The sequence below is a fragment of the Mirounga leonina genome, unplaced genomic scaffold, assembly GCF_011800145.1.
Source record: "Mirounga leonina isolate KUSES-001 unplaced genomic scaffold, KU_Mleo_1.0 Mir_125, whole genome shotgun sequence".
NCBI lineage: Eukaryota > Metazoa > Chordata > Mammalia > Carnivora > Phocidae > Mirounga > Mirounga leonina.
Genome location: NW_023270305.1, coordinates 59,572,501 through 59,584,501, shown reverse-complemented (window position 1 = coordinate 59,584,501; position 12,001 = coordinate 59,572,501).

Here is a 12,001-nt window from a genome sequence, read left to right as displayed (position 1 = left end):
GTGCCCATAAGCACCATGTTTCACAGAAGATATGGCAAGAGACAAGAAGAATAATTACATATCAAAATGGGAGAATGGAGGAAACCTTGCCAGCCTCTTGAAAGGAAAACCAGCTTTCACCTACTCAAAGAGGAAATGTTTTCCAAAGGTTAGACAAGTTTTCTGTTGAGGGTTGGTGATGAACAATAAATTCAGGAAAAATCTTGAAAATATACTAAAATCCAGTAATCATAGAACAGAGTACCAGAGATCCAGATAAAGTGTTTGGGAGTGAGGTGGGGTAGCATAAGGAATTGGCTCTGATTGGGAGACATCTGAAGCAGGATATGATGGGTGTCTCCTGGGTGACTCAGTCAGCTCGCGTCTGACTCTTGATTTTGGCTCAGGTCATGCTCTCGGGTGCGTGGGATGGAGCCCCACATCAGGCTCCCCCTCAGTGGGGAGTCTGCTTGAGATTCTCTCTCTCCCTCTCTCCCCACCCCCACATGTGCTCTCTCTCTAAAATAAATACATCTTTAAAAAAAGGGGGGGAGTTTTTCAGGGTGTTTCAGGGATAATGATGACTGAGAAGCTTGGCCCCTGGGTGGTGATTGAGGAAACAGGTTGATGAGGCTTGTGGGGAATGGTTCAGAGGAATAAGAGGAATGGACAGTCACATCTGGAGTGTGGATGCAGAATCCTTTGTTCACTGAAGTGATGACAGCCAGTCCTTAGACCAAATGCAGTGGGAAAGGCCAGCTGCTCCCTCAGGCTGTGCCTGGAGGATGGAGAAGATACAGGTGATACCATTTGAGAAACACAACCTTGAAAGGGCAGAATGAAAGGATACAAATACTTTGGCTGACAGAGCAGAGCTAGTTGGGAGGGAAAACAATAAAAAGAGCTGTCCTCACAAGTTGGAGGCTTTTCATATTCAAAATGTTGTTAAGATAGTTGCCAGAAAGGAAATGTTTTTGTGATGAACTCTGAGGGCAAACAAGGTTAGGTGGGTTTCTTAATCAGAAAGGATAAGAGAGAAGGTGATACGTGAGAACGGAGAAAATCCCTGATAGAGTTGGAATTCTGTGAGGCTGATACAGGGAGGGAGGTCGCATAGCAGCATAGCTGTTGATTATTCAGACTTAAAGCAGTATTGATAGGAGTTCTGAGCTTTGCAGCGCTTTGGACTGAACTTCTCATAAAGAAAAAGGGAAGGTAAAGTAAAGCCTATTGAGAGAGCTAAAGGCTCAGGCACAGCTGTCTCCCCCATCCTATTCTCTTCAGAACCAGTTTCAGTCCATAGAGATAGTGTTTTCCTCAGTCAGCTCTAGACTGTGTTCAAGATTCTTGGGGATCTGAATTAGTCTGAATTTCTCCTGAAGATCCTTTCTAGGCCTACCTTGACCTGAAGACCTCTGAAACTCATCTCATCTCTCCAAGAGTCATCCAAACTAGAAATGTATTAAGGCCAGTTAGAACCCTTTGAAACTCCATGGATTAAATTTAGATGCTCTTTATTCTGTTCCCTAACCATCAAGAGTATATGAACTGAATCTTGGTTTCTTTATTATTACCTATTTCCTACTTTTAAAGACCAAGATTCTAAAAAACAAGAATTGTAGGAATTGGATTGTTATTGACTTTCAGAAAATTAATGCCCTAAATATGTTTCATAGGATTTGGTATCTTGTAGGAAACCTGTTTTCAAAAAGTGAAACATCTTCAAAATCACTCTAAACCCCCAAGCACATTTCTTCAACTGGAAGAGATGCAAATTTTCTCAAATTGGGTTCAATCTGAATGCTGGCAGAAGAGCATTGGAAAGTAAAATGATCTGATTGAAATTGATGAATAACAGTTTTATTTTCAATCTAAGAAGGCTGATAGGAAAAGAGATGGATTGAGAGTGAACAGAAACAAGTTAAAAGGATAATTAGGGATGGGAAAAGAAATATATGTCATTCAGACCAGGTTCTTACCAAGGAAAAGATACTGCAAATGTATTTGAAACATACATGAAAGAAAAATAGCCCTAGTAAAATTGAAGAGTGGAGAATTAAAGAGAATTTATCAGGAAATGGGGAGTTTTATGTCACTATTTCCTTTTTGCATTTAATGTGAAGTCAGAAAAAAAGAGCTGCCAAGGGCGTAGAGCATATTTCTTAGCATAGCTGTGGAAGAGACCATTGTAAAAAAAGATTGGAACATCCTAAGGCAAAGCAAGTGTAAGTACCAAGTCCAAATAACTGTGATTCATGACTCTGAAAGGACAAGAAAATAGGAAGAACAAAGTCATGCTTTGAATTAATTGCTTTTGCCATATCTCAGAAGCTGGACAAGTACATTACCTGGCTCTTTTAAAGTGGAAAATGATACAAGAAAATTATTCTTAATTGGCTTATGAGAAAGGAACATGAAATTGGAGATTGGAAGTGGTTTTTTTTTAAATTTGGTGAGGTTAGAAGGAATTTCAAGATGATGTTACAGAAAGAAAATAAGAAACAGAATGGGGACAGGGAGGAGCAGTTGATATCTTGCTAAAAATCACAATGTTTTGTAACTTAGAACTTATGGACTCCAATTTTCATATTGTTTATAAGAGAGAGCAGAGTTCAGAGCTCTAATCTGGTTCCTTGGACTCTCGTCTCATTGGCTTCTGGCCACTTGACTCCTTTCCTTTCCTTTCCTTTCTATCCTGGGGTCTCTGCAGAGGTAATAATAGGGTTCTTTGTGGAAGAAGATGCCTAGAAATCATTGTTAGAAACATGGGTTTTCCAAAGCCTGTCCCCTCAGCCCTTTATGCGTCTACCCTTCAGAGCAAAGTTAAATTTAACTTTTTTAACTTAATTAAAATTGAACAAACCCCCAAATCCAGTGTCTTAGTCATAACAGCAACATTTCAAATGTTCAATAGCCATATAGGGCTAGTGGTTACTATATTGGCCGGTGCAAAGAGCATTCTTGTTGTCACAGAAAGTCCTGCTGGAATCAGACAGCATTGTGCAAACGACTGTGTTGTATTCCAGCCTGTGTGGCTTTTAGCCATAATTTTTACCTAAAATTAAGGCATCTTTTCTATTTTCCGTAGAGTTGTCCACAGGAGTCCGGAAACATAAACATTAGTTTCTCCTCTACCATAAAACAATAGACTAGTGATGTCACCTGTATTGATCTCTTCTGTTTCACCTTCCTCATCTGTAAAACAGAGAAAATAGATGCTTGTTATTCTCGCAGGGCTGTTGAAAGGATCAACCAGAAAGCTGAAAAATATCCTATAACAGTGAAGTTTTTTTTTACTATAGTGATGATGATGATGATGACGATGATGATTAAAGAGGATGTCATGTTTTAAAACCCACTTGAAAGAAAACATGTGGATTTGGCTTTTCTTTATTCCACTTTCAAAAAAAATTGCTATTTTTGGAGTCCAAGGTACTTTTCTGTTGTTTTTAATAATGTTAAGAGTATCTAAGCAATGATAAGCAAGTACATCCATTTCTTTTCTGAATAAAAATACATAAACTAATATTTAGATTAAGGATGAAGGCCAAACAGAATTAGAAACTGAGATCTGATTGAAAATTTTGGGGTGGACACACCAGGTTAAATTAAAATTGAAAATGCTCTGATCTCACAGTACCATATTAATGACTCCTATTTGTTCCGCAAACCAACGATTTTAATTAGGGAAAAAGCACAGACAGGGATCCTCACTTTTACCTATGCAGGTAATTGGCAATGCAGCTAGCCAATTACCTGCAAAATACTGGAATAGTGGACCCTTGATCCAAAACATTTGGAAGCTACTGGACTCTGGAAAATTGGCTTAAAGGCAGCTTTTAGCTAAAACTACAATCAGATACTTTGAAAGGCTCTCTTCTTTTCCACTCATCCATCTGACATACACCATCTGTCAGATCATGCTGGGTCGCCTCTGTCAGCCTTCCGCTCATCTTAAAAGAGAGACAGCTTTTGAAGGTTTTTATTTCTCATGAATTTCCCCATGAAAATGCAGAGGGTTTCTTCCTGGTTCAACATTTCTTTCTATAGAAGATGAGGAGCCAGTGTCTATCCACAGGAGTAGTGACTCCCTCAGGCTAACCAGTACATATGATTGATCACAGACATACCCTACACCATCAAGGACCTGCTCAGGAGGTCTGTATTAGTGCTTCTCAAATTTTAATACTCATAGGAATCTCCTGGGGATATTGTTAAGGTGCAGATTCTGATTCAGCAGGTCTAGGGTGGGACCTCAGCTTCTGCATTTCTGTTTGACAAGTGACACTGATGCTGCTGGTCCATGGGCCATATTTTTAATAGTAAGAGTAGAAGGTATTAGAACAAGTTTAACCATTTGAAGTGATTCCACAGGGTGATTTTAACAACAAATAAAAGCAGTAATAATCGTATGATTTGTTTAGCTCTTTAAAATGGGATTTTTCATGTGTTATCGCAGAACACAGTACTATGAAATTAGATGCTATGGCTATATATTGGGCTGTTTAGTAACACCCTGACCCAAATTTAGTGGCTAAAAATAATGACAACATTTATTTCATTCACTGACTTGACATTTGAACAGGGTTCAGTGGGCACAGCTTGTCTCCGCTCCACAAGACATCACTGGGAGCAGCTCAAACGCTAAGGAATGGATTCATCTAAAAGCTTGCTCGTTCATTTGTCTGATGGTTGATCCTGGAAGACAGCTGTCACCTCAGCTAGAGCTGTGTCCAGACCATCTACACATGGCCTTTCCATGTGGCTTCTCGATTTCTCCACAGTACGGCAGCTGTGTTCCAAGGATGGGTATCTCATGAGAACCAGGTGGAAGCCTAATAACCTTTTATCATTTAGCCTCAGAAGTCATATAGGGTCACTTGTGCCATAATTACAGACCTGGCCATATTCAAGGGAGGGAAAGAGAGACCACACTCCTCACTGAAAAATAGTCAACATTGCATTTTAAAAAGAGCTTGTTCAGCGGGGTGTATGGGCTTGGCCACCTTTGAGAAATGCAACATTGCAACGAGTAATATCCAATTTTACTGATGAAGATGACTGACCATTAACAGGGGACCACTCACTATAGGATTCAGTTGACAGCTTAGAGGTCTGTTTAAAAATATTACTTGGATTTTTAAGAAGCGTACAGCGGCATACATGGGTATATATAATGAAGTGTAGTATTTAAAAATGTGGGTTTGGGCCCCAGCTTCCCTCTTTCCCAAATGTATAACTTTGGACTAGTTGCCTGACAATTACTATCTTTGCTTTTCTTGTTAGTAAAAGGGGAATTTTTCTGTCTGAAACAGTTCTTGGCAGGCTTAAATGAATTAAAGTTTGTAAGGCACCAAGTCTCCTGCCTCGCTGGTAATAAGTGCTTAAGAAATGATAACATTTTTATTACCATTGTCATTTCTACTGCTATTACCATTTAGAAAATAACATGGCTTTTGTTTTTCATCAAGGTAAATGCATTTTTGTTTGTTTTTTCCCTTGCCCTTTATCCCATTATGATTTAATGGTATCACTGAAAAAAATTTGACGTAGGTTAGAGCTAGCTATTGCAGGAAGAAAGAAAATATGACAGCTTAAATGTTCTTTAGTCATATTTGATATATGTGGAGCTTCAAAGAAAATGCAGTTTTAGAATTGACTCTAAGATGCATATCTGTGCATTAATGCCTTGATTTAATTTCCAGTTCTTGATGGTGAGGACTATTAAATTATTCATTCCCCATAACACCTACTGAGTGATCAGCATAGGTCAGGTGATCAGTAGATATTTATAGATGTATTAACTAATTTTTAATTGCTACTCATTCTTGCTTTTTATGAAGGAACTCTTTAGTAGTGTTAGGTAAAGAAATAATTAATGTATGGGTGATTTTCCATAATCATTAAAAATCTCATTCTTCATTCTAGAGTTAATATTATGTCACAGCGGTTATCTGATATTTTAGTTGTGTTCCTGGTTTTGCTTATGAAAACAGTGAGTGAGGAAGGGTTCAACCAGCCCTCAGAAAACAGATAATGGATTTGAGTGAGGAGAATTGCTCAGTCTTTGTTCACAGGTTCTTCAGTTTCTTCCAGGCTCCTGATGGCAAATTATGTAGATTCAAAGTTCCTTGAAATAAAATGGGCATTGGTGATGTATGGAGAACTTGTAATATCCGTGTATGTTAAAAATATCTCATTTGATGGTGAATTCATGGTGCTGTACGCATTTCTAATATCGCTGATTTTGCTCTGGTCTCTCATATATTTTCCTATTGGCTTGTAAGCAAATTATTTTATTCCTGAAGAAGAAAAACAAAAAATGACTTCCCTTCTCTCACAAACACATAAATACACTCATAATTGAAAACAGAAGAAAGAGAAGATGTGAGAAACAGCCAATATTATTGTTAGCTTCTTTTATTTGTTAATGTACTGGGATATAAAGAAAGTGCCTCTGAGCCACTTACCTTACAGTGAGAAGTCCTGTGGTACCCTGTAATGGACCCTAACTACACAGGTGCTTGGCTGCTGGGTGGTACTGTATTTGCCAATTCAGTGGAAGAGACTTTATATTTATTTATTTTTTTTTAAAGATTTTTTATTTATTTATTTGAGAGAGAGAATGAGAGAGAGCAGGGTCAGAGGGAGAAGCAGACTCCCTGCAGAGCAGGGAGCCCGATGCAGGACTCCATCCCAGGACTCCAGGATCATGACCTGAGCTGAAGGCAGTCGCTCAACCAACTGAGCCACCCAGGCGCTCAAGACTTTATATATATTTAAAAAATAGCTGTTTCTGACAAGTTGCAGGAGGCTGTGAATGATAGATCAAGTGGTTTTGCTCCTCTTACATCTGCATTTTCATTAGTCTCTAGCTGAGAATAATATACTAAGGAGTTACTTAATTTCTGTTCAAATCTAGACAAGCAAATCTAAAAATCCCCCCCCAAAAGCAAAATTATTATTTTTTTAATGAGAGAGAGAACATGAGAGGGAGGAGGGTCAGAGGGAGAAGCAGACTCCCCGCCAAGCAGGGAGCCCGATGCGGGACTCGATCCCGGGACTCCAGGATCATGACCTGAGCTGAAGGCAGTCGCTCAACCAACTGAGCCACCCAGGTGCCCCCAAGCAAAATTATTTTATACCTCTTTGTTGCATATGTTTTCTACATACAGCTGAGACAAACATCAGGGCACACTTGTATTCCCATAAAAATTGAGGAGATTTAGAAATAATCACTTCTGAATTTGGAGAAATGATTTATTCCTTATTAGAAAACCTCCATCATTCTCCCTTTCAGATTATTTCTTTCAATGCATCATTTTGTCTGTTTTAGAGATGGTTAAATATATATAGCTTCCAATCCATCTTTCTTTTTTTATAATTTGTAAATCAATTTATTTACAGATTTTATATTTTCTTTTTTTAATCCATCTTGCTTAAAGTATGTTCTAATGAACACAGATCCATTTTTACATTAATTCATGTTACATGGGGAAAAAATATTGTTAAGTTAGTGAAGTACAAAGAGCCAGATTAAAAAATAAATAAATGTAAGCAGGATTTTTGCTGCAGTCCTTCTTGAGGCTTTGACATCCTAGAGTATAGTGAGGACCTCCAAGAGTCTTTGTCTTACCACAGCAACCTGGCCCTTGCCTCTACTTAAACTATTTTTGGGGAAGGACAAAAATGGTTCCCAACCTGCCAAATCCAGGGCATGTTTAAAGATGCCATTATTGGAATTGTATTGCATTGACATCATTTGTTACTCTTCAATCTTAAACTTGTCTATCTCTTTGGGTCCTTGATACCAAACTCTTCCGATTCTATTGTTTATCTTACCATATCATATCTTAACTATGTATTAATCATAGTTAAGATATCATATCATGTATATTTACTTACAATGCCCTACCATAGGTATCTTCTCCACAAACTGTCCTTGAGTCCACCATTAACTAGAGCTGTTTCTCCAGACTACCTCCTCAGACCACTCACCCCCTTGTTCTATACCCTCCTCTTGCATCTTCTCATCTGCTATAATTTCAACATCCAGATACTGCTAATATTTTTATCTTAATTCTAGATGTCTTGGTTGCACCTCACATTCATACCCAGCTTCATAATCAACTATCTATGGTACACATTTAATATACTAAAGAAATCTCAAACTCAGCATGTCTAGAAATGAATCAGTAAGCATTATCTCATCCTGAGTCCTATTGTTTATCCAAATCTACTGATCTCTCTGTATTTTCTATGTCAACATCACTGTCCTCCCAGTTAATCAAGCTAGAGACCTGGGATATATTCTTGACCTCAACCATTCACATATCTCCCACACCTTACTGAATTTCAAATTTGACTCCAATTAAATGTGATTGATTCTGATGCAATGTGCTAAGTTTTATAAATAATAGCTAGAAGGCTATGTGTTACAGTGGAAAGAAAAGCATTCTACCTTTATAAGGCTTTCCCTTTCTTCTTTCCTATGTCCATCCTAGTTCAGCCCATCTGTATCTCTTACCTGAACAAGTAAAATAGTTTCTTGTCCCTTATTTACTTTGTCCCATTCAAACATATATCTGACCATGCCACTACCCAGCTTAACACCCTGCAAGGGTTTCCCATCACCTAAACCTCCTGATCAGGATCTCAACCCAGTCCACCTCTCCAACTTCATCTCTAAACATCACTTCCCCTTATGTTCCATTAAATGTGAACTGCTTGTTATTTGCCATATTCAGCACACCACTTCTCATCTGCATGGCCTTGTTCATGTTTTCTCCTTTAATTAGGGTGTTCTTTCTTCCCAAGTCTCCCCTTCACCCCTTAAGACCCACTCAGGCAGTCTTTAATAGGGCCTTTCCCCATACCCTCCCTCCAAAGACTTTGCAAGGAATCCTTTTTCTGTTCTTCTATGTGCATAGCTGTATTAATACAATTATATTTTAGTAATTATTTCTTAATATCTGTCCTTCATAGTAAATTATAAGGTCTTGGAGAGCTGAGCTTGTTTTTTAGCCATTTTTCTCAGTACCTAGTACAGTAAGGAAAATTCCACTTATTCATTCATTCATGTATTCATTCAGCATTTTGTATTGAAGACACAAAAAGATGCAATAGAGTCCTCCTTTCAAAGAGTTCACAGTCCAGTGGAGAGTCAGGAAAGTATACAGGTGACTCCACTACAGTGTGATAAGCACTGTAGAATGGAGCCCAGAGCTATATAGTACTGAGGGAAAGAAATAATAAAATTTTTACTAACTTTACCAGACCTGTGAGAGTATAGAAATAATATAAAATAAAAGAAGTGTGCAGAGACAATATAAGTTAATGTGTTAAAAATCACTTTATTTCATTTACTTATTTTTCATCCCTCATTCTTTCCTCACTCAGTTCTTTTTATTTGGTTCTTAATTATAACAAATTAAATAAATGGTGTTCATATAAACCAGAGAGGGTGAAAGCCTAATTTATAAATGCTGAATATAGTCGGGCTAAATGAGTTACTTTCTCCTAGCTAAAATTCCTGGCTTGGACTACTACAGTGTCTTCAATGGAGAGGTGATGGCATAGCTTTTTGTGGTGGAGCATACAAAGCTACGCTTTAGAAGGAAGCTATATGTTTTCCCCTTTTACTACGCTCTATGCATTGAGGAAACAAATTGATCAGTTTTAACTAAATGTGATCCAAAATGGTTGCTTAACCATTAACAAATGGTCACTTTGTAAATTGGCTGAAAGTTTGAGTAAATTATTGGCACAAGAAATTCCAAGGGACGGACCATTCCCAGCAACAACACTGGTGTGTGAAATAACTGTTTCTAATAACTGATGGCCTATCTTAAATGACATAGTTTCTTGTTTGAAAGTTTATATTCATGTCTCATTGGGAAAACTGAATCTAAGGAGTATGTAATTTATCTCTCAAAACAGTGCCAACAGATCTTGTAAAGAAAGACTTTTCTAAGCAAAGAAGAGAGAGAATGGAAATAGAAAATACGTGATACTTTCATCACATGCTATACAAGCATGACTTGTTTAAGATGTCAGCTTTTATGAGTTCCAAAATAGCACTATTAAGTGTTTAATGATTTTCTTCTACTGAAGACAAAAATCAAATGCCCCATCAACACATGGATTTGAAAGTACTTGTTCGTTTGTAAGTAACATTTCAGGCCTATCACTTACTTTCCCCTAGTTTTTTCTCTAACACTAGAAATACAAAAATAAGCCAATCAAGCAGGATTGTTCAATTAGTTGCTTTTGTATCTTCTGTCACAGGTTGAAGATTGACAATTCCATTTCTTTACCTGGTAGCTTGTCAGGTTCTGAGAATTGAATGCCATTTCCTCATTTCAAAATGTTCTGAAAATAAAAACAAATGTGCCTTTACATTGCAGATGTTCGTATCTTTACTGTATTTGACATATCTGTTGACCAAATACTTTATAATTCTTGAAAAATTAATTGCATATATTTATGCTTGACTAAAAGAGAGAAGAGGCCTCCAGTAATTTCTTATAAACTGTTAAGTATCCTTGAGTAAATGCCTATGAATCCAGCATATAGCATATTTCTCACTGCTTTGATTTTAATACTAATGAATGGAGGTGCTGGGAATGCAAATACTGGGAATGCAAATACAAATACTCTTTGGTTGATAATTTGTCATGTCCAGATACTGTCTTTCCGGAAGCTAAAGAATTTGGCCAAACAGTGTGTTTATACCAAATCCAACAAACCTTTTTTTCCAAGGCTTTTTTAATTATAATTTTTACAATTTCTCTGTAAACATAATAGCCATAATTTTCTCATCACCACTTACTCGATTGATTCTTATCCAGGCACCGTTATTTAAAATATCTCCTCAAATATTCCACTGAATGTTTCCCTGTAACACAATAATAAAAGTTCAGAAGAAAATAGGGTTCCATGATCAAATAAATTTGAAGCATATTGTTAATACATACTATACCTTTGAAAATTCATAGTGTACTACCATATTATAAGTGCTAAGTTTTATAATAAAGAAACTTTTTAACCTTATTAAGTCTCAAACTTTCCAAATAATTTGACAATACAGTGTTTACTAACATATCCTAAGGAGATAGTGATCAGTGAAACATACTTTGAAAGACCGTGTTGTATAGTATAAAAAAGATAGTTGTAATTGTCACCAGAATTAAGAATTTGCTTAGCATCAAAGCTTTCTAATTTCTCATTTTAGTGGTCTCTTTTGGTAGAGATTGAGTTAACAAAAAATATATATTGATTCCTAATTAACAGCATATACTGGTTTCAGAGGAACCAAATTCAACCTTTCAAGGTGCTATTTCATAGCTGGCACCGTGACTGGATCTTCTATAAGCCATTTCCACTTTTCATAAGGGTTATGATGTCTGAATGATTAAGTATATGCTAAGATCTGTGAATGCCATGGGTATAAACCCACTCCTTACTTCTTTTCTTATTGAATTCCCTGGCTAGCTATAGGATGCTATTTGAATACCCTAACACTGCAGAATCCTTGCTGGCAGAGCATGATAGGCAAGAAAAGTGTATACATATCCATAATAAGTATCTGGTCCAGGAAGAACAAATTTCCTTGATAGAGTCAAAAATTAATGAATTTATGACCGGGTTCCCTTGAGTCTTGATGCCATGTCGGACTTTACATTGACCTCTACCTTTGGTAGAGTGGGCATTGAACAGTAATAGTAGTCAGATCAGTTGTGTTGTAAACAAGTCCAATTTATTGAGCACTTGTAAAACTTAGATTTCAATCATCATGACCACTTTGTTTATGAGCTTTTGAACAAGAACAGGAGTGTCCATGTAAAGAGATTGACATCCAGAAATCGATCATGTATCTACCTGACTATTGAGAGTCTCTTCTGCAGCTGGTATTCTTTGATGAACATTCACATCGAATATAGATATCCTTATATTCTATACCCAGTATGAGAATCTTATCTACAAATGTCTTTTGAAGAATCCTTTTTTTCAAAGCTTCGAT